Genomic DNA, 8,051 nt, shown 5'->3' on the forward strand with positions numbered 1-8,051 from the left:
GGCTGTAAACTAAAAATAGTTGACTTACAGTACATATGGAGGTGGTAAATGTAAACTAAAACATATTTGACTTACACAATATATGGAGGTGACGGCTGTAAACCAAAAATACTTGCCTCACAGTATATATATCGAAGTGATGGATGTAAACCAAAAATACTTGATTTATACTTTATATGGAGGTGGTAACTGTAAACAAAAAAATTCTTGAGTTACAGTATATATGGAGTTGATGGCTTTAACCAAAAAATACTTCGCTCACATTATATATAAAGGTGATTGATGTAAAGAAAACACATGACTTACAGTATATATGGAGCTGATGGCTGTAAATTAAAATACTTGACTTACAGTATATATGAAGGTGATGGCTGGAAACCAAAAATACTTAACTTGCAGTATATATAGAGGTGATGGCTTTAAACAAAAAATACTTCACTCACATTATATATAAAGGTGGTTGATGTAAAGGAAACACTTGACTTACGGTATATATGGAGCTGATGGCTGTAAATTAAAATACTTGACTTACAGTGTATATGAAGGTGATGGCTGTAAACCAAAAAACGTAACTTACAGTATATATAGAGGTGATGGCTGTAACCCAAAAATACTTCACTCACATTATATATCGAGGTGATGGATGTAAACCAAGAATTCTTGACTTAGAGTATATATCGAAATGATGGCTTTAAATCAAAATACTTGACTTACAGTATATATCGAGGTGATGGCTGTAAACCAAAAATATTTGACATTCAGTAAATACGGAGGTGATGACTGTAAAGCGAAAATACTTAACATACAGTATATATAAAGTGATGGATGTAAAGAAAAAATACTTGACTTACTATATAGATGGAGGTGATGACTGTAAACCAAAAATATTTGACTTACAGTATATATAGAGGTGATGGCTCTAACCCAAAAATATTTCACTCACATTATAAATAAAGGTTATGGAGTTAAAGAAAATACTTGACTTACAGTATATATGGAGCTGTTGGCTTTAAACTAAAAATACTTGAATTGCAATCAATATGCAGTTGATAGCTGTAAACCAAAAATACTTGACTTACAGTATATATCGAGGTGATGGCAGTAAATCAAAATACTTGACGTACGGTATATATATGAAGGTGGTGGCTGTAAAGCAAAAATACTTAACTTACAGTATATATGGAGGTGAGGGAAGTAAAGAAAAAATACTTGACTTACTATATATATATGGAGGTAATGGCTGTAAACCAAAAAATACTTCACTCACATTATATATAAGGGTGATGGATGTAAAGGAAACACTTGACTTACAGTATATATATGGAGCTGATGGCTGTAACCCTTAAATAATTGACTTACAGTCAATATGCAGTTGATAGCTCTAAAGCAAAAATAGTTGACTTACAGTATATATCGAGGTGATGGTTGTAAACCAAAAGTACTTTACTTACAGTATATATGAAGGTGATGGCGGTAAACCAAAAATACTTAACTTACACTATGTATGGAGGTGATGGCTGTAAATCCAAAATACATGACTTACAGTATATATGGAGCTGAAGACTGTAAACCCAAAACACTTGATTTACAATAAATATGGAGGTGATAGTTGTAAACCGAAGATACTTGACTTACAGTATATATGGCGGTGATGGCTGTAAACCCAAAATAATTCACTTACAGTATACATCGAAGTGATGGCTGTAAATCAAAATTACTTGATTGACAATATATATAGATGTGATGACTGTAAACCAAAAATACTTCACTCACATTATATATCGAGGTGATTCATGTAAACCAAAAATACTTGATTTAGAGTATATATCGAAATGATGGCTTTCAATCAAAATACTTGACTAACAGGATATATCGAGGTGATGGCTGTACACCAAAAATATTTAACATTCAGTATATACGAAGGTGATGACAATAAAACAATATTACTTTACTTACAGTATATATGGAGGTGATGGCTGTAAACCATAAATACTTGATTTACAGTATATACAGAGATTATAGCTGTAAACCACAAATACTTGACTTACAATATTTATGGAATTGATGGCTTTAAACCAAAAATACTTTACTCACAGTATATATCTAGGTGATTGCTGTAAACCAAAAATTATTGTCTTAAAGTATATATGGTGATGATGCTGTAAATTAAAATACTTGAATTACAGTATAAATGCAGGTGATGGCTGTATACCCAAAATACTTGAGTTACAGTATATATGGAGGTTATGGCTTTAAACAAAAAATACTTGATTTACAGTATATACAAAGGTTATGGATGTAAACCAAAAATACTTTACTTACAGTATATATGGAGGTGAATGCTGTAAACCAAAAATTATTGTCTTAAAGTGTATATGGTGGTGATGGCTGTGAATTAAAATACTTGACTTATAGTATATATGCAGGTGATGGCTGTATACCCAAAATACTTGACTTACAGTATATATGGAGGTTATGGTTGTAAACCAAAAATACTTGACCTACAGTATATATGGAGGTGATGGCTGTATGCCAAAAATACTTGACTTACAGTATATATCAAGGTGATGGCTGCAAACCAAAAATACATGACTTACAGTAAATATGGAGGTGATGGCTGTAAACCAAAAATACTTGACTTACAGTATATATGCAGGTGATGGATGTATACCCAAAATACTTGACTTACAGTATATATCGAGGTGATGGCTGTAAACCAAAAATACTTCACTTACAGTATATATCGAAGTGATGGCTGTAAAACAAAATTACTTGATCGACAGTATATATAGATGTGATGGCTTTAAATCGAAATACTTGATTTACAGTATATATCGAGGTGATGGCTGTAAACCAAAAATACTTGACCTACAGTATATATGGAGTGATGGCTGTAAACCAAAAATATTTGATATTCAGTATATACGGAGGTGATGACTATAAAACAAAATTACTTTACTTACAGTATATATGGAGGTGATGGCTGTAAACCGAAAATACTTGACTTACTGTATATATGGAGGTGATGGCTGTAAACCAAAAATACTTGATTTACAGTATATACAGAGATTATGGCTTTAAACTAAAAATACTTGACTCACAGTATATATCCAGGTGATTGCTGTAAACTAAAAATACTTGACTTAAAGTATATATCGAGGTGATTGCTGTAAATTAAAATACTTGACTTATTGTATATATGCAGATGATGGCTGTATACCAAAATATTTGAGTTACAGTATATATGGAGTTTATGGCTGTAAACTAAAAATACTTGACTCACTGTATATATCGAGGTGGTTGCTGTATACCCAAAATATTTGAGTAACAGTATATATGGAGTTTATGGCTGTAAATCAAAAATACTTGACTTACAGTGTATATGCAGGTGATGGATGTATACCCAAAATACTTGACTTACAGTATATATCGAGGTGATGGCTGTAAACCAAAAATAATTGACTCACAGTATATATCGAAGTGATGGCTGTAAATCAAAATTACTTGATTGACAATATATATAGATGTGATGACTGTAAACCAAAAATAATTCACTCACATTATATATCGAGGTGATGGATGTAAACCAAAAATACTTGACTTAGAGTATATATCGAAATGATGGCTTTCAATCAAAATACTTGACTTACAGTATATATCGAGGTGATGGCTGTAAATCAAAAATATTTGACTTAAAGTATATATATGGAGGTTATGGCTGTAAACCAAAAATACTTGACTTATAGTATATATGGAGGTGATGGCTGTAAACCAAAAATTATTGTATCATAGTATATATGGTGGTGATGGCTGTAAATTAAAATACTTGGCTTATAGTATATATGCAGGTGATGGCTGTATACCCAAAATACTTGACTTACAGTATATATCGAGGTGATGGCTGTAAACCAAAAATACTTGACCTACACTATATATGGAGGTTATGGTTGTATGCCAAAAATACTTGAGTTACAGTATGTATCGAGGTGATGGTTGTAAACCACAAATACATGACTTACAGTAAATATGGAGGTGATGGCTGTAAACCAAAAATACTTGACTTACAGTATATATGCAGGTGATGGATGTATACCCTAAATACTTGACTTACAGTATATATCGAGGTGATGGCTGTAAACCAAAAATAATTGACTTACAGTATATATCGAAGTGATGGCTGTAAATCAAAATTACTCGATCGACAGTATATATAGATGTGATGGCTTTAAATCGAAATACTTGATTTACAGTATATATCGAGGTGATGGCTGTAAACCAAATATACTTGACCTACAGTATATATGGAGTGATGGCTGTATGCCAAAAATACTTGAGTTACAGTATATATGGAGGTGATGTCTGTAAACCAAAAATACATGACTTACAGTAAATATGGAGGTGATGGCTGTAAACCAAAAATACTTGACTTACACTATATATACAGGTGATGAATGTACACCCAAAATACTTGACTTGCAGTATATATCGAGGTGATGGCTGTAAACCAAAAATACTTCACTTACAGTATATACCGAAATGATGGCTGTAAAACAAAATTACTCGATCGACAGTATATATAGATGTGATGGCTTTAAATCGAAATACTTGATTTACAGTATATATCGAGGTGATGGCTGTAAACCAAAAATATTTGATATTCAGTATATACGGGGGTGATGACTATAAAACAAAATTACTTTACTTACAGTATATATGGAGGTGATGGCTGTAAACTCAAAATACTTGGTTTACCGTATATACAGAGATTATGGCTGTAAACCAAAAATACTTGACTTACTGTATATATGGAGGTGATGACTGTAAACCAAAAATACTTGATTTACAGTATATACAGAGATTATGTCTGCAAACCAAAAATACCTGACTTACAGTATATATGGAGGTGATGGCTTTAAGCCAAAAATACTTGACTCACAGTATATATCGAGGTGATTGCTGTAAACCAAAAATACTTGACTTAAAGTATATATATGGAGGTGATGGCTGTAAATTAAAATACTTGACTTATAGTATATGTACAGGTGATGGCTGTAAACTCAAAATACTTGGTTTACAGTATATACAGAGATTATGGTTGTAAACCAAAAATACTTGACTCACAGTATATATCGAGGTTATTGCTTTAAACCAAAAATACTTGACTTAAAGTATATATTTGGATATGATGGCTGTATACCCGAAATACTTGAGTTACAGTATATATGGAGGTTATGGTTGTAAACCCAAAATACTTGACTTACTGTCTATATGCAGGTAATGGTTGTCAACCAAAAATTCTTGACTTACAGTATATATGGAGGTGATGGCTGTATGCCAAAAATACTTGACTTACAGTATATATATCAAGGTGATGGCTGTAAACAAAAATAGATGACATACAGTAAATATGGAGGTGATGGCTGTATACCCAAAATACTTGACTTACAGTATATATCGACGTGATGGCTGTAAACCAAAAATACTTCACTTACAGTATACATCGAAGTGATGGCTGTAAATCAAAATTACTTGATTGACAATATATATAGATGTGATGACTGTAAACGAAAAATACTTCACTCACATTATATATCGAGGTGATGGATATAAACCACAAATACTTGACTTAGAGTATATATCGAAATGATGGCTTACAGTATATATCGAGGTGATTGCTGTAATATAAAATACTTGACTTATAGTATATATGCAGGTGATGGCTGTATACCCAAAATATTTGAGTTACAGTATATATCAAGGTGATGGGTGTAAACCAAAAATAACTGACTTACACTAAATATGGAGGTGATGGCTGTAAACCAAAAATACTTCACTTACAGTATATATGGAGGTGATGATTGTAAACCAAAAATACTTGAGTTACAGTATATATCAAGGTGATGGGTGTAAACCAAAAATAACTGACTTACACTAAATATGGAGGTGATGGCTGTAAACCAAAAATACTTGACTTACAGTATATATGGAGGTGATGATTGTAAACCAAAAATACTTTACGTACAGTATATATGGAAGTAATGGCTGTAAGCCAAAAATACTTGATATACAGCATATAAAGAGGTTATGGCTGTACACCAAAAATACTTGACTTACAGTATATATCGAGGTGATTGCTGTAAATAAAATTATTGTCTTAAAGTATATATGGTGGCGATGGCTGTAATTTAAAATACTTGACTTATAGTATATATGCGGGTGATGGCTGTATACCCAAAATACTCGAGTTACAGTATATATGGAGTTTATCGTTGTAAACTAAAAATACTTGACTTACAGTATATATGGAGGTGATGGCTGTAAACCAAAAATACTTGAGTTACAGTATATATGGAGGTGATGGCTGTAAACCAAAAATACTGAAGTTACAGTATATATGGAGGTGATGGCTGTAAACCCAAAATACTTGACTTTCAGTATATATGGTGCTGATGGCTGTAAACCCAAAATACTTGATTTACAGTAAATATGGAGGTTGATAGTTGTAAACCAAACAATTCTTGACTTACAGTATATATGAAGGTGATGATTGTACACCCCAAAATACTACACTCACATTATATATAAAGGTGATGGATGTAAAGAAAAAATACTTGACTTACTATATAGAAGGAGGTGATGGCTGTAAACCAAAAATACTTGACTTACAGTATATATGGAGATTATGGCTGTAAACCAAAAATACTTGACTCACAGTATATATATCGATGTGATGGCTGTAAACCAAAAATACTTGACTTAAAATATATATCGAAGTTATGGTTGTAAACCAAAAATACTTGACTTATAGTATATATGCAGGTGATGGATGTATACCCAAAATACTTAAGTCATAGTATATATATGACTTAGATTATATATCGAGGTGATGGCTGTAAACCAAAAATACTTGATTTACAGTACATATCGAGGTGATGGCTGTAAACCAAAAATACTTGATGTCCTATTTCTATATTTTCTCTTAGACATATTTGTGAGAAAAACGACGGTAAGTAATCGTCTTGCCTATTTAGCTCCTGTGAGACTATAACTTGCTAATTCAAGCGTTGTACCATAACCGTTATGACTGGAAGTAAACACTAACAGACATGTTTTGATGCTGCTATTCTCGTATGGCGGTTTATTTACTCAAAAGCTGGGATGTGGAAACAAACAGTCTGCTCCTTAATATTAGCAGTTTCAGATGGAGTCTAGACAACTAAAAGTTTCTGGTCCCAGTAACTAATATGTTTGAAATATTAAGTAATTAGCATGGACTTCATAAAATGAATAGCAGTAAAGTGTGATCTTAGCATTTTTAAAGCAGAAACCCTATTGTCTTGGTTTTTTTCTTACCTTTTTTTTCTAATATGACCGTCATTTTTATTTGAAATATTATAAGTAAAAATATAATCAAATTAACTAAAATAACACTTCTTTTACAACGCCTTTTCTCACGTTTTATTGGGCTATACGATGCTTCCAGTCACGTATGAGGTACTGTCTATTTTAAATAGCATATTTCATTCGTCCTTGTCAATATAATTATAAAAATATTATTGATAAGCTTAACAAACATCCCCCGCTGGGAAAGCGGTAAGTTTATGGACTTACAGCGCTAAAGACTGGTTGCAATATCCCGCTGTAGACACAGCGGATATTCCAATATGGCTTTGCTCTTAAATAAACAGACTTAATAAAACTACATAATGCTAGTTCACAGACTGCAAGTTCTATGTATTAGGTCGTCAAGAAATTAATGTCACTTTTTTAGATGAAAAAACCCGAACATCTCATGCATCAAAACAAAACATTTGTTAAAAGAAATAGTCTTCATTCTTATCGATGATGCTTCTCCATCTTACAATTAGGTTGTTAATGTCCCGATTAAGGAAATTACTTGTCTTTGAAGCAGAAAACATGTCGATGTCTTCTTTAACACCTTCCACACTTGCATACGTTTCTCCATTAAGATGGTGTTGCAGCGAACGAAAATTATGGTGATCTGATGGTACCATATCTGGAAAATATGGTGGGTGGGAGAGAACTTCCCA

The sequence above is a fragment of the Limulus polyphemus genome, unplaced genomic scaffold (genome assembly GCF_000517525.1).
Source record: "Limulus polyphemus unplaced genomic scaffold, Limulus_polyphemus-2.1.2 Scaffold1103, whole genome shotgun sequence".
Classification (NCBI taxonomy): domain Eukaryota; kingdom Metazoa; phylum Arthropoda; class Merostomata; order Xiphosura; family Limulidae; genus Limulus; species Limulus polyphemus.